We start from the raw sequence: 22,193 nt of genomic DNA on the forward strand, positions 1-22,193 counted from the left end.
CTCTCCAGCTCTCCTGGAGCCCCTTTAGGCACTGGAAAGAGCTCTAAGGTCTCCCTGGAGCCTCCTCTTCTCCAGGTGAACGCCCCCAGCTCTCCCAGCCTGTCCCAGAGCAGAGGGGCTCCAGCCCTTGGAGCATCTTTGCAGCCTCTTCTGGACTGACTCCAGCAGCTCCACATCCTTCTGATGTTGGGTCCCCAGGGCTGGGGGACCAGCTCTGCAGGTGGGGTCTCACCTGGGTGGGCAGAGGGGCAGAATCCCCCCCTCACCTCTGCCCACGCTGTGGGATCAGCCCAGGGCAGGATTGGTTTCTGGGCTGCCAGTGCCCATGGCCAGGTCACATCCAGTTTGTCACCACCAGCACCCCCAAGTTCTTCTCCCGGGGCTGCTCCCCACCCAGCCAGCCCCAGCCTGTGCTGGTGCTGGGGCTGCCCTGACCCAGGTGCAGGCCCTTGCACTTGGCCTGGCTGAACTCCATGAGGTTCACGTGAGCTCCTCCAGCCTGCCCAGGAGGAGCAGTGCCCCATTCCTGGTGCCCCATTCCTGGTGGATCTGGATCCACTGCACAGCTCAGGCTCAGCTCAGTGTCACAAAGACTCACAAAAAAACGCATCCCACACCACAGCTCGTGTCCCACTGCTGCCCTTCAGGTGTCCTCAGCCGTGGGAAGATGCAAAACCTTCCCAGGAAAATGACTAAAACTGGCTCTGGGGGTGGAGGGAACAGAGAGGAGGTGACGGAGAAGACAGGGAGTCAAGCCTACGCCTTCCGCCGGATTCGCAGCCAGGAGATCCCGGGAATATTCCCCTCCAGTGCCTGGGCTGGCTGGTGGTCACCAAGAGGCCTCAGCTCACACCCAGAGGCCCAGGATGTCACCCCCTTGTGCCACAGCCATGTTCTCCTGGCCATGACAGGCCAGACAACCCGCCCTGAGCAGCATCAGCTCCTCCTGACAGACCCCACCACTCGGCCAAGGCCACCAGGAGCTTTCAGAGGTCACCGCTGGTTTGTTTTTTCCACAGAGGAAACAGAGCTGCTTTTTTCCACTAGATATTCAAGCAATTGCTCACACGAAGCCCTGGTCCCTGTGTGGATCGTTCCCAAGCACTTCTGCTTGGATCTTAGTGTGTGAATTTTTAATCAACATGAAATCTCTAAAATGACAACACATCACTTTGGGCCAAACACACGATCAGTTTTCCACTTGACATTTCTAAACTTTCTTCCAAACTACTTTTTCCCTGCAGCAATCCCTGAGGAAATGAGGGGTTTTTTAAGCATAGTAAACTGGGAATTCATCCCATCTCACTTCTGCATCTTGAGCTCCAGTTCCAACCTTCTGATGGTATGCCAGGAACCTGATCGTAGGGACTGCCTTGCAGCTGAAGCCAGTGAGAGCATGGCACAGCAGTGCCAGGGTGGCAGAGTTCTGCTAATGGAGCCTGGCAAATCCCCAAGGACCATCTCCCTGCTCCCAGGGCAGGGAATCCCTCAGTCTCTGGCCTTACAGCTGTGCTGGGGAGGCTCTAGTCCCTACACAGGGTCATTGCTGGGGGCCAGGAGCTGTTGGAGGGAGCCAGGGCTGGCAGGGGCAGTGGCTGCAGGCACAGCCCTGCTGCAGCTGAGCCCTGCAGCTGCACAGCCCTGATGGAGGGACCACGCTGGCACTGCCACGCTCCCGGGCACAGCCACAAGGGCCGCATTCAGGAGCCATTCCTGGCCCACCCTGGGGCTGAGTGGGAAGGCCAGAGCTCTTCCAGCACTGCCATTCACCCCAGTGCTGCTGCAGCCCAGGGTCAGTCCCAGCCTGGTGGCACCAAGGCCCTAGGGACAGTGGCACCATCTGTGGAACGCTGCCACCCTCCGTGGCAGCCTGGTCACCTGCACTCACCTGCACCAGGGGCTGTGGGAAAAGGACACCAAGGCCCACATGAGCACCAGCACCCGTTGTGCCTGGCTGGGGGTGCTCAGCATGGCATCTGCAGGCTCTGCAGGGACCTGAGCACACTCACGGTGAAACCTGTCCCAGCCCCCCGTCCCTCTTTTATCCCATGGCGTCCCCATGGCCCTCAAGAGCTGCAGAAGGAGATGTTGCCCTGGGAGCAGCTCTGTGCCATGGGCAAGAGGTGTCCCTGATGGGAGGGGGCAGCACAGCACTGACAGGGAGCAGCAGCCATGGAGCCCTGTCCATCCCACAGCACCCTCCTGTGCAAACTCAGCTCCTGCTGTCCCAGCAGAGACCTCAGAATGGAGGCCATGGGTTCAGAAAGGACACAGGTCCCAGAGTGCTGCCAAAGAGACAATTCCACTGAAATACCTGCTGTCACAAACCTGTAAAAGAGGTTTACACAATTGCAGTGAACTTGATGGAGTTCTAAAGTTATTTCTTTCTAAATACGTCCTACAGCAGGAGCAGGACCCCACCCCTCTGGGCATCAGCCCTCCCAGCACCCAGCCCTGCTCATGCTGGTCCCACTGGAGCAAATCCCTTGTTGAGGCTGTTGGAGGCAGTGGGCACAAACTCCCGGAGCCTGCCCTGTGCAGGCAGTGGCCAAAGGGCTGTCCTGGCACCCGCAGGCCCTGGTGCCCCATGCCTAGTTTTCAGCCAGGGTGAGTTTTCAGCACAAGCCCAGTTTCCATCAAGGCCTTGCTTGATGCTGCTGCAGCTGGAGCCCAGGGCTGGGGGATGCTCTCCTCAGGGGAGAGGGCTGGAGCCGGATGGAGCTCCAGGCTACCAGAACGGGTACGTGGGAATGGTGACTGCAAAGGAAGCCTCAGCCGGATCAGACGCAGACCTGCTTGTCATGCCTGAAATCTCCTCCCATCATCTCCCTGCCTGCTCCTCCTCCTCCCCTTGGTGTTTTCCTCCTCCTTCCCCTTCAAGCTGGAGTGTGGATTTCCCAGCTGCTTTGCCCCAGCACTTTCCCAGCATATCCCAGCTGCAGCCGCTGCAGCGCTCCTCTCGCAGAGCCTTCCCTTCCCCTCCCTGCAGCCTGCTCCCCCCTCCCTGCCCAGTCACTCCCAGCTGCCGGGCTGCTCTCCAAGGCTAAACATCCCCCTTTTCTCCTGGGCTCCCCCTTACACCCCTCGCTCCCTGCGGAGGCTCTGCCCATCCACGAGGCTTCACCTCTGGAGCACCTCGGTCCCAGGCAGGCAGCAGCCCCCTGCTGAGTGCCCAAACAGGGCTCCAGCTCAGGTGGGGAGCACAGGGGTGGGTGACAAGCCAGTGACCTCCTCCCCCCACCCCTGCCAAGTGGGGCTGCTGGTGGCAGCAAAGCCCCCATCACATTGTGGGGTCACACTAGGGACAGATGCTGCCACAGAGACACACGGACATGGGGGGCACCCTGCGAGGGTGGCAGTGGCTGCATGGCACAGGGCAGGGGGCCAGGCACCTGCCAGCCCCCAGGCAGAACGGAGATGCTCACCGGGGCTTTGGCACCCAGCACCCTGACTGGGCAGGGCTGAGCTGGCAGGGGACAGGGGCACAGGCAGTGCCTTGCAGCCATCCTGCAAACCTGAGGGGAGCCCAGCGGGGACTCCTGGGAATCCTCCACAGAAACAGCAATCAAGGAAAGCAGCCTCAAAGCCCCGACAGCACACAGCACCCTGAGCCTCAGTGCCACCCCCAGGCCCTAGTGCCACCCTTGGGACCTCAGCCCCCTGGCACGGGACACTCAAATCCCCAAACAACTCCGCAGTGCAGCCTGAGAGTTCTCCTGTGCTGCTCTGCAGCAGGGCCACAGGATTACGAGCTGTTTATGGAGAAGGGGGGGGATCAGAAACACAGGAGATCCCCTGCTCCTGGAGACTGAGCCCTGATCTCCTCACGGGGGACTGGCAGGGGCAGAGCTCTGCAGTGTCCTGAGCTGTAAAAGTGCCCCGTCATAGAATCCTAGAACCGTCAAGTTTGGGAAAGACCTCTAAGATCAAGTCCAAGCGCGCTCATCACCCCCGGGCTCCAGGAGCCGCATCCTCCCCAGCCCTCCCCAGGCACCCGCTGCTGGCTAAACCCAGGGCAGCAGCAGCGGGGCCGAGCATCGCGCAGTGCCCCTGGGGGGCCCTACCTGGGTGCCAGCTGCCCATGGCTCCGGCGCGGCTCATCCTGGCTCGGCTCAGCCCGGCACGGCTCATCCCGCCGGGCTGGCGCTACGTCCGAGGCAGCGCCTTCTGCAGAGCCGCCTCTTCCCACGCCCCGCGCGGTGACGGATGGATGGATGGATGGATGGATGGATGTGCGCTGCTGCCGCAGCCGGCATGGGATGGGATGGGAGCTGGGAGCGGGGCTGCCTTCCCGGCCCAGCGCCGGCTGCCCCCCCGGGCGTGCTGGGCGTGTCCCCCGGGATGCCGGTGGCAGCCCCATCGCCCCCGTCCCCGCAAACACCTGAGTCATCCCGGGCCGGGCACTGCCGCCGGGATCCTTCCCTGCTCACGCCCGGCAGGGAAGAAGAGCTCGGCTGCTCATCTCTATGCCAAGGTAACCGGGCACCGTCCTGCCCTCCCCAGCCCTACCATGGGTCCCGAGGCAGCAAACACTGCCCTGCCATCCAGACCCGGGCTGGGCCGAGCTGTCCCAGCAGCGGCGGCTGCACAAAGGCGCTTTCACCGGCCCTGCCCAGGGTGAAGTGCCGAGCGTGACATCCCTGTCCCCAGGGCACGCGTCCCCTGCCCATCTCCTGGCAGGGACAGCCCCACAGAGCAAACACGGGAGGGACACTCTGCAGGGTGCTTGCACCCCACAACGCAACAGGGGGTTCCTGCAGCCCAGCACTGACCCCGCCGGGCAAAGGAACGGCTCCTGCTAGCAGCGGGGACACCCAGAGCACAGGCAGGGACACGGGCGAGGTCCCGGGGGACAGGCAGGGGCTGGGGTCTCCTCACCAGGTGTGGGCAGCCTGGTGGGAGCAGCGGTGCCCAGGCAGGACCTGCCAGTTCCGGCACACGCTGATGGGAGTCCTGGGCATGCCGAGCAATCAGGAACACAAGGGGACAAAGCACAAGTCTGGGGACTTGCTGGGAGACCCTGTCAGGCTCTGGCTGTCGGGGTAGAAGCACTCACTGTGTGGGTGACCATGCTGGATGCAGAAGGAGAAACCCAGACTGCCCAGCTGCTCACCACTATCAGTTCCCCAGGTGATACCCATGGGTTGGGATGCTCATGGACTGTTCCCCCAGTCAAGAACATCAGTCCTGGAGGAACCAGATGGGCAGGGAAGGGGTCCCAGCCCCCACAGCCCTCCCTCCGAGCCCTCGCTGAGGCTGGGCACCTTCACAGGGACTCCTGAGCCACTGAACTGGGAAAGCCCAGGGGTCCCATTCTGAAACACAGAAGCCTGCAGCCAGGGAGAACCAGGAATCCCACAGTTCCCAGCAAACTCATACTCCTCCAAAATCCTTGCCTGGTCTGCTCTCTAATCCAAAACCTCAGCAGTGCAATCCCCACAATTCAGGCAGGCCATGGGCCAGTGGGGCCTGCAGCTCCCCCACACCCTGCAGCCCCCATGGGAGCACCCACTGTGCCTAGGCAGCCTCAGCATCCCCCATGGCACTGCCAGCCCTGAATCTCAGCCCTTCCCAACTCTCCAGGAGGGTGCAGCCACTGGGGCTTGGGGCTACCAGTTCTTGGCTGCTCAGCACTGGTCAGGGCTGGTGTCACCCACAACTGAACAGAGTCCCTGGCGGCTCCATCAGGTAGCCTGGGGAAAACAGGGACAGGAAGGACCTTCCCTCCATCCCTGGCAGGAAGCAATGATGGACCCAGAGAAAGGGGCTCAGGCTCTGGCCAGGCTGGAAGAGACCCACTGCATCCACTACCCACTAACTGCAGAGGGGCCTGTGGAAACTCCTCTGGGCTCCAAAGGTCTTGGAAAGGGTGGTCTGGCACTGGCACAGGCTTCCCAGGGCAGTGGTGGAGTCACCATCCCTGGGGGAATTTAAAGGACATTCAGATTTGGGGACATGTGTGAGTGGTGGCCTTGACAGTGCAGGAGTAAGGGTTGGACTTAACGCACAGAATTCCTCTCCAGCCTCAGTGGTTTCATGACTGGTGAGACCCCCAGGGTGCACAAGGACTGGGGAGACCTGAACACCTACAAGTTCCAAAGGGGGTCCTTCAAGGCCCTTGGGCCTTGTGGCATCAGCACTTTCACCATGCCCAGGGAGGAACCACTGTGCCACTGTTCCCTGCTGAACCCCTGCATCCAGCCCAGGCCAGAGGCCCCTGCATGGTGCTCGAGAAGTGGATCTCAGGCTGGGGAGGCTGGAGGCACCTCTGGAGGTCACCTTGCCCAGCCCCTGCTCCATCAGGGCCACCCAGAGCCGGCTGCCCAGCATGTGTCCAGGTGCCTTTTGAGTCTCTCCAGGGATGGAGACTCGCCCACCTCCCCGGGCACCTGCACCAGTGCTCAGCCACCCTGCCAGTGCAGAAGTGTCTCCTGAGCTCGGAGGGCCCCTCCTGTGTGTCACTTTGTGCCCGAGGCCCCTGGGGCTGTCCCTGGGCACCACTGAGCAGAGCCTGGCCTTGTCTTCTTGGCACTCCATGGACAAGCTCTCACATTTCCACTCTGAGAAGAGGCAAGTGAACCCCTTGGGCTGGCACAGGCCAACTTAGGCAGCACTCTGGAGGGGGAGGAAGAGCCCAGAGACCTTCATCTGTGTTTCAGTGCAGGGATGAGGCCAGCAGAAGGACATCAGCCACGGTGCCACCCCCAGAAGAGCCCCCCAAACTGCCATGGTGACAACAGGCTCAGCAAGGACCCAACTAATTCCTGAGTCATCCCATGGAGATGGGCCTGGGCCTGATCCTGCACCTCCTCACCCACTAAGAAACTACACCAAGATGCCTCTAGGGGGAAGGAGCAGTTTGGGGGCGCCAAAGGTGCTCCCCCTGCCCCAGAAGTGCCCCCCAAGCAAGCACTGAGCCAAGCTCCTGCACAGGCAGTGGTGCTGGAGGGTCCTCCCTTGCTCCTCTTACCCCATGGCATTTCCTCACATCCCTGCGATCCCACATGGCACAGGAGGGCATTGCCTGCATCCCCCACTGCCACCTGGAGCACGATTTGGTGACTCAGGCAGAAGCAGAGCCAGCTATCTCGGACCACAGTGGGACACAGCTCAAGTCCTGGAAGAGGTCAAGGCTGAGCTGGGCTTTGGTTTCAGTTCAGAGGCCCAGGAAGCCCTTAGATCCCAGCAGAGGATGCTGTGGGGGTGGAGAGGCACCGGTGCCATTCCTGCACCCTCACCCTGGCAGAGCTGCCAGCCATCCTTTTGGAGGCATTGGGAACTTGGGGGAAGGCAGAGAGCTGCTGATAGAGCCTCTGACTTCAAGCATCAACATGTTCCTCATTAATTTGGAAGCAATAAAGCTGGGGTGGAGGAAGGGGAGGGATGGCCAAGCTGTGCTGGAAAGGCTGAAAAATCAATTGAAAAACCTCACCTGAACTAGCACATCCCTCCCTGGACACTCTGGCATGCCCACAGGGAAGGAGGGAAGTGTTGGGGGCACTGCTGAAAGGGGCTGCCCCACTGCCCTGCACCCCCAGCAGAGAAGGGCTGGCACAGCTGAGGGCCAGGGAAGGGGGGCCTGGAGCAGGGGGGACACGGGCTGGGCTCTGGGCTGCACCAGCCCTGCTTGGGGCTGGCCCTTGGGCCCAGGGGCACGATGGCTCTCCCTGTGGGGACCAGACTGGCCAAGAGCTGCTGCAGTGGCCTCGTGCTGGGGGAAAGGACTGTCCTCCCTGTGTTCCCTCCCTGAGCTCACCCAGTCCAGACAGGAAACTGAGGCACGTGGAGCTCAGTCACAGCAAGGCACCCTCCTGCCCCTCACCCAGGTGGGGATGGGCATTTGGGACCAGCCTCATCCTATACCCAGCTGCCATCTCAGGCCCCGGCAGGGAAACGCCCCATCAGTCCTTGAGGGCTTAAATCCAGGTGAGGGCTCCTCATTCCCTGTAACCTCCAGCCACCAGAGGCACCCTCAGGCCCCCCAGTCACACCCAGCCACAGGCAGACACTGGCCCCACACGTGTCCTGCTGCCCTCCCAGGGTGAGCAGAAGAAGGCCAGGAGCTCTGGCATGGCACGGCTGACCCACGCCCACACCAGTCTTTTCCCAAAACACTCCACTTGGACCACTTGTCCTTGTTGATGCCTGCTCAGCTCTGTCCTCAGCACCTACCTCGGAGCACTCACTGGAGAGGCTGCTCTTTGAAAATTTGTGGGGTTTAGCCCAGTTCCCCATTTTTGGGATGCCTGACTCACACTTTCTGAACGTCTACAGACACCAGGGCAGGACTCCTTCTGGTTCCTCCCCATCTGACCGGGGCGCGTAGCCCCAGGTTTGCCACAGAGAGGGGACCCTGTGGCTGCTCAGCCACGAGTCCCACTGCCACCACTGACAGACTGGAACAGGACCAGGACCCTGAAAAACCCCAGAGTGTCCCCAAATGAGACTAAATAACACAAGCATGTGCAATACAGGCCCCCTGTCCATGGCGGGATTCCACACCATACTAAGGAACAGGGGCAGGGCCACTGACTCACGGGATCCAGCAGGACAGGAACACCAGGGAGCAGCCTGTCCTTGGGCAGCACCCACAGCTCCAAGGAGAATCCACAGGGCAGATGAGGAATGTCTGCTGTGCATGGAACCATCCCCTGGTGCCACAGCACAGGGAGCCCAGGACGCTGCAGGGAAGGACACGGCCCCTCTGTGGGAACCCAGGCGTGGGAAGAAAGAGGATTTTCAGCTTTTGCCAAGGCAAGGGCAGCTCAGAGGCCTCGGGGGTGCTCAGGCCTCACATGCAATTATCAAAGATAAGAGAGAAATGTTTTTAAGGGAAGGGATGCAAGAGGGATGAGAGTGGGGAGAAGAGAGAGCGAGTGAGCTCAGAGTAGCAGCAGGATGGGAAGCAGCCCATGGGCTCCTTCAGCAGCTCTGACCTTCCTTGCAGAGGACACCCTGGGACAGTGGGACACAGAGGGGACCCAGGTGCAGAGGAAAAGGTACCTCAGTCCTGCCCTAGGACTGGAACTGCACTGCAGGGAACCCCCCAGCCCAACCCAGCCCCCCCAGTGCTGCCGACACCAGGCTCCTGTCACCTTCCCCCGCCCCAGAGGCAGGACATGCAGTGCCATGCCCCAGGCCCCATGGGACAGGGGTGTCCCCACTGCTCCAGGGAGCCTCCAGGGCCTCCCACACAGCCAGGCTTGCTGATATGCTGATATCCATCCTTGTGTTTCCCAGTTTATCATGGACAGTGCTCCAGTGCCTGGGGTCCCCATAACCCCCTGGGCTCTCACTGAAGCAAAGCTCCCCAGGAGGTGAAACAGGACCAGCATCCAGGGAAGGACCATGTCCAGACATCCCCTCAAGCTGGCTCCCAGCAGCCTTGGCAGAGATGGATGACAAGAGGTCCAGCCTGGAACAACCTTTCTTACCTGGCTTTGGCTCTATTCTGCTAAGAAAACATTTCCCCGGTCTCGCTTCTGTACAAAGGTACAGCAACAGCATTTGTGTCCCCACAAAGCTGAGGAGAATCCTTTGGCATCTGAGTGCTCAGACACCACAAACAGCCAGACTGAGAACCCCTCAATGACTTGCAAAATGCAACCAAAAAAGCAAAGCTCCCCAGCAGCTGTGCTGGATCCAGGACCCTGGCAGGTCCCTGTTTGGGGGAGAACCTCCTTCCCCCGAGCAGCTCCTTGTGTAGGGTAAACCTCGAGGGCACAGAGGAGAGGTGCCCAGCCCTCCCCAGCCTCCATGGAGGAGAGAGGGAGGGGACAGGCCATGCCACCAAGCCTGGAGGAGCAGGAGTGGAGCTGCCCCATGCCCACCTCCATGAGCCCCACATGCTCCCAGCCCTCCACTATCTTCCCCCATCCCCCAGGAGCTGGGACCCCTCAGCCCCAGTGCTGCTGCAGGTGAGAAATGCCCACACCCCATGGCTTTACTCCCATTCCCTCCTCCTTGACACCCTTTAGCACCCTTCAGACGTTCCTGGATCTCTATGAGCAGTGATCAGCCCTGCCCAGGCTGCTTTCCCTGTCTGTTTGCAGGTCAGGCTGTATTTATAAAGGGTGGTTTATCCACATTAATGCAGTGTCACTACCACACAGACACCACACCGTGACCCGTCCTGCACAAACTCCAAAGCACCAAAGTGCCCAGACTTGCCCACAGCAACCCCCCAAACCTGAGTGTTTGAAACTCTGTCCGAGTCCTGCAGCACACGTGTGGCTTAGCTGGCTTCCAGCTGCTGCAGGGAAACTGGAACTTGGAAATTTCCATCCTCTGAAGCATCTCACAGATACACAAAAGGACTAAAAGGGTGTCAAAGGAGATTGAACAAGAGCCAGAAATAGCATCCAGGGAAGGACCATGTCCAGACATCCCCTCAAGCTGGCTCCCAGCAGCCTTGGCAGAGATGGATGGCAAGAGGTCCAGCCTGGAACAACCTTTCTTACCTGGCTTTGGCTCTATTCTGCTAAGAAAACATTTCCCTGGTCTCGCTTCTGTACAAAGGTACAGCAACAGCATTTGTGTCCCCACAAAGCTGAGGAGAATCCTTTGGCATCTGAGTGCTCAGACACCACAAACAGCCAGACTGAGAACCCCTCAATGACTTGCAAAATGCAACCAAACCCCCCCCCACCAGAATTCAGCTTGGCACAGGGCACCTGCTCTGCAGAAGTCCTTCAGAAGGAAAGCAGAGGCTGGAAGCACCAGCCCGGCCATGCACTGGGGATGCAGAACAGCCTCTGACCCCACTCTAAGCTGCAGCACCAAGCTTGGGCCAAGGCCCTGAGAGGATTGTACCTGAGGGCAGTTCTTATGGCTCCAGGTGAGGGCATCTGAGCCCAGAAAGGACATGGAAAGATGCAAAAGTAAGATTTTTGAAGCACATGCTTGGGTTGGTTCAAAATAGCTGAATGGATTTCAGCCTGGAAAAAAGAAGGTTCTGGGCAGAGCGTGGAGCACTTTCCCGTGCCTGAAGGGGCTCCAGGAGAGCTGGAGAGGGATGGGGACAATGGTCTGGAGTGAGAGGACAAGAGAGAATGGTTTCCCATTGCCAGAGGGCAGGGTTAGATAGGATACTGGGAAGAAATTCCTCCCTGTGAGGGTGGGCAGACCTTGGCACAGGCTGCCCAGAGAAGCTGTGGCTGCACCTGGATCCCTGGAAGTGCCCAAGGCCAGGCTGGATGGGGCTTGGAGCGCCCTGGGCTAGTGGAAGGTGTCCCTGCCTGTGGCAAGGGTGTGGAACAGGATGGAGTGTGGAGGACTTCAAGGTCCCTCTAACCCAAACTATCTTGGGATTTACAGCTGTGCCAGATGTGCTGGAGCTCCCTTGGCAGGTAGAGCACCTCTCCCCAGCTCAGAGCTGCTGTACCTGGCAGCCAGGCTCAGGAACTGCTGATAAGATGAGGGAAAACATCTCCCGTGGCTCCTCCCGCTGCAGCAGCCGGGGCTGTCCCACTGAATCATCAAGCTGACTCACCCAGGGCAGCCAGTGGGGCTCCAGCTCTGCAGCCTCCCCTGGGCCCTGCAGCCCCACTGCAGAGGCACACAGTGCCCCAAGAGCTGCTTTAACCCATCCATCCATCCATCCATCCATCCATCCATCCATCCATCCATCCATCCATCCATCCATCCATCCCAGCAAGCTCTGAGCAGTCCGTGGTCTCCTTGTCCCCACAGGAGTGGGACAAGGCTCCTCACCCAGGGCCACAGGGCTGGAGCCCCTCTGCTCTGCAGCCAGGCTGGGAGAGCTGGGGGTGCTCACCTGGAGAGGAGGAGGCTGCAGGGAGAGCTCAGAGCCCCTTCCAGGGCCTAAGGACACTGGAAATAGAGAGAGAGAGAGAGACATTTTACATGGAGAGGGAATGATAGGACAAGAGGGAACCATTCCAAACTAAACCAAGAGAGATTTAGATCAGATGTTGGGAAGAATTTCTTCCTTGTGAGGGTGGTGAGGCCCTGGCACAGGGTGCCCAGAGCAGCTGTGGCTGTCCCTGGATCCCTGGCAGTGTCCAAGGCCAGGCTGGACAGGGCTTGGAGCACCCTGGGTAGTGGAAGGTGTCCCTGCCATGGCAGGGGGTGGGACTAGATGAGCTTTAGGGTCCCTTCCATCCCAAACCACTCTGGGATTCCATAACTCCTTTCCTCCACCACCACCTGGACCAGGGCTTTATCCTCCTCAGCTTAGAGAGTTCTCCATCTCAGCAAATCTCCCTCCCTCCCCCTCCTCCTCCAGGTCTGGGCTGTTGTCCCTGTCTCAAGCAGCCAGAGCAAAGCCCCTTCTGTCTTTCCACTCTTGGAAGCTCTGTAGCTCCCCACTGGCCCCAGGCCTCTGTGCCCGCCATGGCCCAGCCCTGCAGAGACCCAGTGGCAGTGACAGCTCAGTCCTGGAGAAGCCAACAGCCCTGGGGGGGGCGGTCACAGAAGCCCTCAACATCCAACCAGCAGGACCTGACTCCAGCCCTAGTGGGAAGTGCCTGCTCAGGTCCATCAGGCTCCAGCCTTGGTCCTTGCCAGGGCTGATCCGGAGGCTCTTGGAGAGCAGCAGGTCTCCAGAGCCCTGTGGAGCTGCCCAGGGAGCTCCCTGCTGCCCCACCAGCTCCTCTCTGCCCACCCAGGCAGAGGCAGCTGGGCACCTGCTGGGGTCCAACCCCACCCACCCGGTTCCTCCTCCTGCCTGCAGGGCTCGGCAGCTCCCAAAGGGAGCAGACCCCGCTGCCTGCAGCTGCATGGACCTTGGGGCTCACTCCTCCTCTCTGCCTGGCTCCTGCAGGTCCCCTTTAGTGAGACAGCACAGCTTTGTGATCACAGCACCAGAATCTGCCTCTGGTGCAAGCTTCCTCTGACCCCTAATCCCTGCGCACTTTTCTCAAGCCTCCTCTCCCATGTTCCCTCCTCAGGTCCAGCTGTTTCCTCAGCGTTCCTCAGGGCAGTCACACAGATGGGTTTTTTAGCCCATTTTAGTCTTTTCTCAGACAACCACAATCTCTCCTGTATTCTCCATTCACACCTGTGCTCCTCCCCTGCCAGCACCACCCACCTCACCCCACCCTCCCTGCAGCCACCAGGTGCCTGCAGGCATCGTCCCTCTTCTCCCCCCGAGCCTCACCCCACAGCCCCATCCCTGTCCCCACAGCATGTGCAGGGGCAGGGCCCCGCTGCCCCAGCCCCCTCCGAGCCTGCTCCCCCCTCGTTCTTGGCCAGGAGCATTTGGAAGGAGGTCAGAGCAGATCTCGTTGTTCTCCTGCCCAGCAGGGTGGGACTGAGCTCAAAAACGTGGCACTGGGAACATGAAGGGCAGCATGAAAGGCAGGAAGTAAGCATTCCCTCTTCACCTCAGCCTGTGAGCAGGTTTGACATCAGCCCAGGTGAGCTCTGTCACCTTGTCCTGCCAGCCTGACTTCAGCTGTCCCACCCCACGGCAGCACTGCACCAGGAAGCACCAGCTCCTCATCTTGAGTGCTGTGTCCAGTTCTGGGCCTCTCACAAGAGAGAACTTGAGGGGCTGGAGCATGTCCAGAGAAGGGCACCGAGCTGGGGAAGGGGCTGGAGCAGCTGAGGGAGCTGGGGGTTCTCAGGCTGGAGAAAAAGAGGCTCAGAGGGCACCTTCTGGTTCTGCACAACTCCCTGACAGGAGGGGACAGCTGCGGGGGGTTGGGCTCTGCTCCCAGGAAACAGGGACAGAAGGAGAGGGAATGGCCTCAAGTTGCACCAGCAGAGTTTTAGATTGGATATTTGGGAAAATTTCTTCACTGAAATGGTTGCCAGGCATTGGAAGGGCTGCCCAGGCAGGTGGTGGAGTCCCCATCCCTAAAGGTGGTCAGAAAATGACTAGATGTGGCACTCAGTGCTACAGTTTAGTTGACAAGGAGGTGATCAGTCACAGGATGGAGTCGATGACCTTGGAGGTCTTTTCCAGCCTGAATGGTTCTGCAGCTCAAGAAGGGAAGAGCTAGGAGGTCTGAACCTGCTGGGGGAGGAAATCACCATGGGAGGCTGCTCCCAGGGAAACCACTGAGACACGTCCACTCCTGTCCCTCTGGCACCAGTGACGGGTCCAGGCCAGAGCCTGCCTGAGCAGGGAGGGCAGGAAGGGCTCCTCCAGGCTGGCTGGACCGGTCCCTTTCTGGGGACAGGCCCTGTAGGGCTTTGCTGGCGACTTCAGACACCCTTGCCCAGACAGGTGGGTGCTGTCCTGCCCTGAGGCAGGCTGGGGCTGTCGAGCTGGTGTGCTCAGCTCACTGACCTGACCTGCAGTTGCCCAGGGATGCTGAGCCAGGGAGAAGGAGCCAAGGCCCGGCTGAGGCACCACTGGAGCAGACAGAGCAGACAGCAGCTCGTCATCACACGGAGTGTGACAGCCAGGCTGGAGCTGCCAAGTGAAGAACTGGGTCAAGTGGGGAAAAACAGGAGAGCAAAGGCAGTAAGGGTGGGATGATCTCATGGGAACACACTCACGTGAGGACAGTGATCCTGTGCGACACCTCCATAAGCTTTGAGATCCACCACCCGAAGGAGCCCGTGGTGTGGGGCTCTCCCACCTCCCTGCTCTCCTGCAGCCAGCCCAGCCTTAACTGACACGTGTTGAGTGTGTGTTTGGGCAATTATGGATTTACATGATGTCAGCAGTTGCCAGGAGCCCAGACATCTGCTCGCTCATCATGCCCGAGCCAGGCAGCACGGAGACATCTGACCCTGCTGACAGGCAGCAAAGGGCCTCCCTCCACATCCTCCCCTGGCATCATCGCCTGCAGGGGACGGGCAGTGCCCTCCTGCCCCGAGGCCAGCCCCTGATCCCGGGTTAATGGAGCAGCCTGAGCTTATTCCACAAAAGGACGCCCTGGAAGTGGAGATCAGCATCCCTGCGGCTCCAGAGCATTGTGCCACATGTCAAAAATTAATCATGAGAAACTTAGAGGGGGAAAAAGAAGCCACCAAATTGACAGGCAGTTGTCCCCCGAGCCAGGCTGGAGTCAGGCAGCCATGGCAGCTCACCATGACAGCTGCCAGAGCCGAGAGCAGCCGGGGCAGAGCCCATCCCAAGAGACCATACCCTCCTTCCAGCCTGCTCTGGCCCCAACCCTTCTGGCACCAGGAAAAACCAGGGAAGAGTAGCACAGCCTCTGCTGCATCCTGGGGGATGGGGCTGAGGCACCTCCTCCTTCTCTGAGCCCACCAGGATGCAAAGGCAGCATCCTCCCTGCTCCCCTCACACAGCATGGTCCTGTTGCCAGACATGGGAACTGTGGGGCCACTTTAAGCAAGGTTCCACTCCCACCCTTTCGAGTGACACCTCCCAGCTGAGCAAACAAGTCCAGGAATGAATTGCTGTGTCCCTTCAGAAGCCAAGAAACACCTTCCACAGCCTCATTAATGCTTAAATGAAGATGTCCCAGCTGGCAGGGGGACAGCCCTGAGTCAGCCCCTGCGAGCAGCCGGTGCCTCTCCAGATGGAAGCACAGCCCAGACACCACGGAGCAGGGAGAGGGAAGAGCCAGCAGACCCCGCAGCCCCCAGTCCCCCTTGGTTTCTCCCCCTGCTCCCCCGGAGCAGGATGGGGCCAGCAGCACCACCATGGCTATGATGCGCCACCACTGAGCCCTGGCGTCACAGCACCACCCTCGGGGCAGACCATGTCCTGCCTGCTCTGGGGGCTTTCCTGCTTTCCTTGGCACCACGGGCCCCTCCCATCTCAGCTCCAAAAGCCAAGCTCCACTGATGCCCTCAGCCATGCCAGGGCCTTGACTGCACCTGCCCAGCAGCTCCACAGTGCCACAGCCCGTGGAGGTGACATGGGGATGCTGCTATGCCAGAGCTCCCCATTCCAGCCCAATTCCCCCACTCCCTCCCTGGGACAGCCACTCAGCAGCACAAGCAGAAGTTTTTCTCTGTCACCAGTGATGAGAAACCATCCTCTGCTCCCAGGCAGAGCCTTGGCTCCCTGAGTGCCATCCCTGCTGCTCACCATTGCCCTCCCTGCCTGGGGACAGCTGTCACACAGCCTTCCTGCCAGCACAGCCACACCCCTGCAGGCTCACAGGGACCCCACAACTCGGCCCAGAGCACAACATCCCGCGAGTGGGGCACTTGGGAGCAGGGGGTGCATCAAGGACAGATCCTCGTGGCAGGATCCACGGCAAACCCACCCCACTGCCTGATCCCTGCCCACAGCTCCAGGGAAGGGCCCAGGGGTCTGGCAGTTCACTGGGGCTTCCTGCACAGCCAAAGGCGGTCCAGCTTGTCCCTTCCATCACTCCAGGCCGCCCCATAAAGGCAGGAATGTGCCTCTTCCAGGGAAACAGCGGCCTTTCAAAAGGCATGGCTTACACAGTCAGCAGAGTGGGGAACACACCAGGCGTGGAGAGAGGGGAAATTCATGATCTGATGGCACAGCTGGGGCTTCCAGTTCCTCCAGCAAAGTCCAGCAAGGGGCACTGGCTGGACAGGAGAAGGCTGGGGATAAAGCAGGTGCTCCGCATTCAGCACACAACATCCCCCAGTGCCACGGCACATGATGCATCAGCCCCGGGGAGGCACTGAAGGGCTAAAGCCACCTCCCTGAACATCTCTGTAAAGAACATCCTCCCCATCCTCCAGGCAGACAGGGAAGGCTCCTTCCCACCTGAAGGATGTCACCTGAGCCAAACACCCTCCCAGTGCCTTACCAGCACCCAGCCTTGGGAAGGGCACAAATAAACAGGAGCCAAAGCCACAATGTGCCCAGGCAGGGCTGGGGTCACCCTGAGGGACACCCAGCCCTCCTGTGCCAGCCTGGGTGTCCCTGTCACAAACAGCCACAGCCTGAGGATGACCCAAGGCACCGAGGCTCCCTGGGCACACCTGTCCCAGAGGGGAAAGCTGCTCCTGCAGCATTCCACAGCCAGCCCCCAGCCCAGCCAGAGGGCTGCAGGGAGTCTCAGGGTGCAGGAGCCTTGGGGCTCCCCTCTTTTGGCCCTGCTTCCCAGGACCAGGCAGGGCAGTGCTGGGGTGGGAATCCCAAGCAAAAGGGTCAACAGATCTTCAAGACGTCTTCCTTCCCCGGAAAAGGTTTGAGTGATCTTGGGCAAAGAAACCTCAAATCAGGGTTTGGTGATGCTCTTGTGCCCCAGGACAGGGGGGTGTGGGCAGCAGGAGCTCCCACTGAGCTGCCTGGGAGGATGTGGGGATGCCAGAGCAGGTAGGCAGGGCTAAGGCAGGGATGCAGGCAGGGCTCAGGCAGGGATGCAGGCAGGGATGCGCTGGGAATGGTACCCGGGAAGCTCCACCTCTGCCTGTTGCTTAGCGACCAGCATCCCGCAGGAGCTACCATAGCCCTGCCAGCAGCACCAGCCCTGCTGCAGAGCCTGGCAGCAGAGGGGGGGCAGAAACCAGCCAGGAACCAGCCCTGGTGCCTGCCAGCCTCCCCCTCCCCACTGGAGCACCGGGATGGCTCCATTGGGATGTGCTCCTCTGCATTGAGCTGCACCCCACAGCTCAGCCCCACCTCGGCCCAAAGGCCTCCAGGAAAGGGAGCAGCACTTCCAGATGGGACCCTCCCAGCCCAGGTCCAGCTGCTGCCTCCAGAAACTGATAAATGCCATGTAGGGAAGGGAAAGGACACATGGAAACACCTTCATCACATCTGAGCCCATCTCAAGAGCCAGTCCAGCTGACTGGGATCCCAGAATGGTTTGAGTTGGGAGGGACATTAAAGCCCATCCAGTGCCACCCCTGCCATGGGCAGGGACACCTTCCACTATCCCAGGCTGTTCCAAGTGCCATCCAGCCTGGCCTTGGACACTTCCAGGGGTGAGACAGCCACGGCTGCTCTGGGCACCCTGTGCCAGGGCCTCCCCACCCTCACAGGGAACAATTCCTTCCCAATGTCCCATCCATCCCTGCCTCTGGCAGGGGAAGCCATTCCCCTTGCCCTGTCACTCCAGGCCCTTGTCCTCAGTCCCTCTCCAGCTCTCCTGGAGCCCCTTAAGGCACTGGAAGGAGCTCTAAGTCCTCTCTGGAGGCTTCTCTTCTCCAGGTTGAACACCCTCAGCTAACAGAGGCCAACATCCCTCCAAACACCTCAAAATTCATTTGTATGGAAGACAATACTACGAGTTGACAGGAGAAGAGCAGCAGATCTGTAAGTGAAACAGGCAGGAGCTCAAGGAAGAGAATTGCTCTTGCAAATGTCTTTTTGGGCCCTGCCTGCAATTTATGCTGCTGTTCATCTCCCTTCTGAGGGAAGACAGATTACCTGGCTAGAAAGAGGAGCAGGAAACTGCTGTCTTAACCATGGAAAACCATGGCTGGAAAACAGACCTTTGGGAGCTTCCTTAAACTACTCCCAGCACTGGTGCTTCTAGCAGAGCTCTGACCTCTCACAGGTCAGAGGCAGAGAGTAAACCCGAGCTTTCCCTTTGACTTGGCACCTGAAAATCTGACTGAGCACTCTGCTGCAGGAAATCAGTGCACCCACCAGCACAAGGAGGCTTCCATGAGCTTCCCACCACGGCACTGCCCCCTTGCACCCTGGCACTGCACCCTGGGCACTAAAGGAGCCCGAGAGAGCTGCAGTTGTCTGCTCCCCAAAGACCCCTGCCCTCACCCCCAGCCAGGGCATCCATCCCTGCTGGCACGTGGATGTGATGGGGCACAGCATCCCACACTGGCTCACCCACCAGCAGCATCAATCCCTAAGGTTTTTCAGGGAAGTGGAGGAGAATATCTTAGGTGGGTTATTTTGTTGGTTTTGTTTTTAAGATATGTTAAGGAGATATTTTCTGCAACAAAATGGCTGTTGCCATAAGGGTTTTAAACCAAAAGAAACACCCCCAAAAATCCATTCTTCCCTGAGTGCAGGTTCACCAAGGCTCAGGGGCTGGTCACAGGCCCCAGTAGGGCCAGGGCAGCCTCAGGAGCCCAAAGGCTGCTCTGCCAAGGCCTAGGAGGTGCAGCTGGCACTGGTTTCTGCCAGAGCCCAAGGTGCTGACACCTCTGCAAGCACTGCCTCCATCCAGGCCTGACATCACAAAATGCCACTGCTTGGGATTTATCCCATTTGCTTTGTATCACTCCCAAGGACAAAGCTGAAAACTCCTTTTTTGCTGAGCTGCAGTTGGAGTCTGGCTCAGCCCTGTGCAGGCAGCAGCTCCACTCCCAGGCTGGACCCTCCTGTGCCCTCGGAACCCGTGGGACCCCAGGTGTGCCAGCAGCTCTGCCGCTCCATGGGAAGCCTGGCACTGGTCTCTGCCCGCTCCTGCACTCCAGCCAGCAGCAGGGAGCTGAGTCATTCAGCAGGGCCAGCCCTAATCCCAACCCACAGCTGCACAAAGCCACCCCAGGGGCTCTGGGAATCCCCCAGAGCTCAGAGCCCCCAGCTCCTGCAGCAGAGCTGCTCCAGCCTCTGCTCCCACCCAGCTCCTCCAAGGCCTCAGCACACGGAGGGACTCCCAGGCCAGTCCCTGCCAGGCACGGGGCAGACAATTTCTGGAAAGCCAATATTGCTGATTTTCCCTCGCTCTCTCCCAGCCCTTCCATTTTACCTCCTGGCCAAACCTGAGCACAGCAGCTGGCTTTTTTTCCCTTGCTGTTTAATCTCTCCCCAACTCCCAGAGGATGTCCTCAGTGCCTGCAGAAGCTCAGCTACCTTTGATGTGTCTCAAATTCTACCCCCAGCCAGGTGACAAGTATTCAGGGAACTTGGACAATTAAAAGAGAAGGAAGGGCTGCAGGAAAAACTTAAAAACATAATAATAAATAAATAAATAAAGGTGAAACAAAAAGCAAACCTGAGCAAAGCCTCCCCACCACACCCAAGGGCAGAGCCCAAAGGAGGCAGAGCCTGAGAGAACCACCAGAACCTCCTGCTCTGAGAGGAGGGTCCCAACCCAGGCACCCTGAGCCCTACCCTGGGAGCAGGGATCCCACTGTCACAGCTGGTCTGGGCCCACCACAGCAAATCCCACCACAGCAATTTGTGTCCAGGAGGTCCTGGACCATGCACCAGTCTCGGGCAGAGGCTGGCACAGCTCCTGCCCTCCCAGCTAAACTGGGAAAGCTTCAGGCAGGACCAGGACCAAAAGCCAGAGGTGGCTCCAGCTCAGCCAGGTCCACCCCAGCCTGAGCCCTCTGTCCCAGCCAGCCTCTGTCCCAGCACAGCACCGTGTGCTTCTGCTCACCAGTCCTGGTCACCTCTTGGGGACCTGAAGGTGATCTGTGACCCTTCTAGAAGAGAAGCCTGGATGTTCCAAGAGTTGGGGCTGCCCATCTTGATCAACAGGGGAATGAGATGAGTGCTGGCAAGGCCACCCGCCCCCCCCAGACAGCATCACCCTGCTTGGGCTGGCAGAGGAGACACAGCTGAAGATGCCTCTGGGCCCTGCTCCATGCCAGGAGCACCCACAGCCACCCGACCTCCTAGCCTGCCCTGACCTCAGGGCACCACCCAGGGCAGCCACAGCCACCAGGAGCCACCGAGGAGGGTGCACAGAGCACTGGGGCCTCACATGGCTCAGCACTGTGTCCCCTGCAGCAGCCTCAGGGACTGTCCCTGGGGCTGGCCCTGGTGGCAGCACAAGGGTGACACAATCTCCCCCTGGCCGCAGCATCCGCCACATCCCACGGCTCTGTCTCCCCGGCAACCCGGTACCTTCTCACTCGCAGCTGAGCAGCCTTGTGCACAAAAGCCCAGCTGAATCCAGAGTAGGATTTGGGCAGCCCTTTCCTTCCCTCACCCTCCCGAATCCATCCAGCCTCAATTTTCCACCCAAAGCCCATCATGAAGCACCAGCTTGCAGCGAGGAACGGGAGGAGCAGCGCTCCTGCCCAGCCCACCTGCCCCCACACAGGGGCTGTGCCCACTCCAGGATTTTGGCTGCAGGAAGGTGGGGCTGGAGCAGGTGGAGTGACAGCACTGTCCCAGCACTGGCTGCCTTTAATGACAGCATGCACATGGGAGCTGGACAGGTGACACCAGTGGCCACAAGCCCCAACCTCCCACTCCATCCAGCAAGCCCAGTGGCCTGAGGCCCTGACAGCTTCTCCACAGGGCACAGCTCCCTGCAATGCCCCACCAAGTGTCCTGCCTGCTGCACAGGGGGCCCGGCAATAAAGGAAAGAACAGCAAGGGCTGTGGGAAATGGGCTGGAAGGAGCCAGAGAGGTGCTGTTGGAAGATGATGCCCCGGAGCACACACACGCTGGGGCAGGTGCTCTCCTGAACACGGCTCAGCCTCTGTTGTTCCCCCAGGAGCAAGTCCTGCAGATCCCCAGCCCACAGTGGGCCTGCTCAGATGCTGCCCACAGCTCCACATCCCTTGGGCCCTGCTGTGGCAGAAAAGCTGTTGAAACACCAGTCCCAAGTGGCAAGTCCTCCTCCGCAGGGATGTGAGAGCAGACAGCTCTTCCCCTCCACCCAGCCCCACAGGCATCCCCAGTGCAGCAGGGCAGGAGCCCAGCCCAGCCCAGCCCAAACCCTTGGCCAGGAGGGGTGGGGAGGGTGGGACCAGAGCTCTCCATCACCTGCGAGGGGTTGGGTGAGCACGGGGCCATCAGAGCAGCAAAGCTGCATCCTCCTGGAGAGCCCCAGCTCCTGCTGCCTGAGCACACGGCGCTGCAGGCACAGGAGGGGCAGCACCCCAGCGTGGCTCTGGGCCAAGGAGGCTCCAACAGCCGGGCACAGGGGTCAGACATGGGTGGGCACCCCAGGCTGCCCTGCCGTGACCCAGCTCAGGGGAAGCCCAGCTCCTGAGTGCTGTGATGCACAAGAGGTTAAAGCTCGGCCAAGGCAAGCAGGGGTTTGGCCAGCAGCCAGCCTTTCCCAAGAGTTTGAGGGAGCTGGCAGCTCCCCCAGCCTCCAGGGCCCACATTGCCACATACCACAAACCTGTTTGCTCAGCCCCAGCAGCTGGGATGGCACAGAGCAGGGCTCGCTGACCAAGGCATGTCTTGCAGCCAGGATGGGGCCCAAATCAAGAGGAAAGTGCAGCAGCAGCCCTGGGGCAGGGCAGGGCAGGGCCAGGCAGGGCTCTGCCCTGGTACCTGCAGGCGGCACTGCCAGCTCCCACTGCCAGTGCCAGGGCTGCCAGCCCTGCCAGGGTCCTGCTGCAGCAAGGGGTGGAAGGCAGGGAGCACAGAGCAGCCTCATCCCCCCCAGCTGCTCCATAAAACAGCTCAACAGCTCTTCTCAGGCCAAAGGGGATCTGT

The 22,193-nt window shown here is 60.1% G+C and overlaps 1 protein-coding gene across 14 annotated transcripts in view; it reads right to left on the bottom strand.

Moving 5' to 3' along the window:
* EPB41L1 (erythrocyte membrane protein band 4.1 like 1) overlaps positions 1-22,193 on the bottom strand; it is a 62,468-nt gene that overhangs the window by 28,733 nt on the left and 11,542 nt on the right. Inside the window, exon 1 of one of the 14 annotated variants that reach the window (XM_038158925.1) lies at positions 4,065-4,327. The exons of the other annotated variants lie outside the window; for them this stretch is intronic. The gene's annotated coding sequence lies outside the window, so the exon portion shown is untranslated. Of the gene's footprint in view, positions 1-4,064; positions 4,328-22,193 lie in introns of those variants that run through there. 14 annotated transcript variants of the gene reach the window in all.

Source organism: Motacilla alba, chromosome 20, assembly GCF_015832195.1.
Source record: "Motacilla alba alba isolate MOTALB_02 chromosome 20, Motacilla_alba_V1.0_pri, whole genome shotgun sequence".
NCBI lineage: Eukaryota > Metazoa > Chordata > Aves > Passeriformes > Motacillidae > Motacilla > Motacilla alba.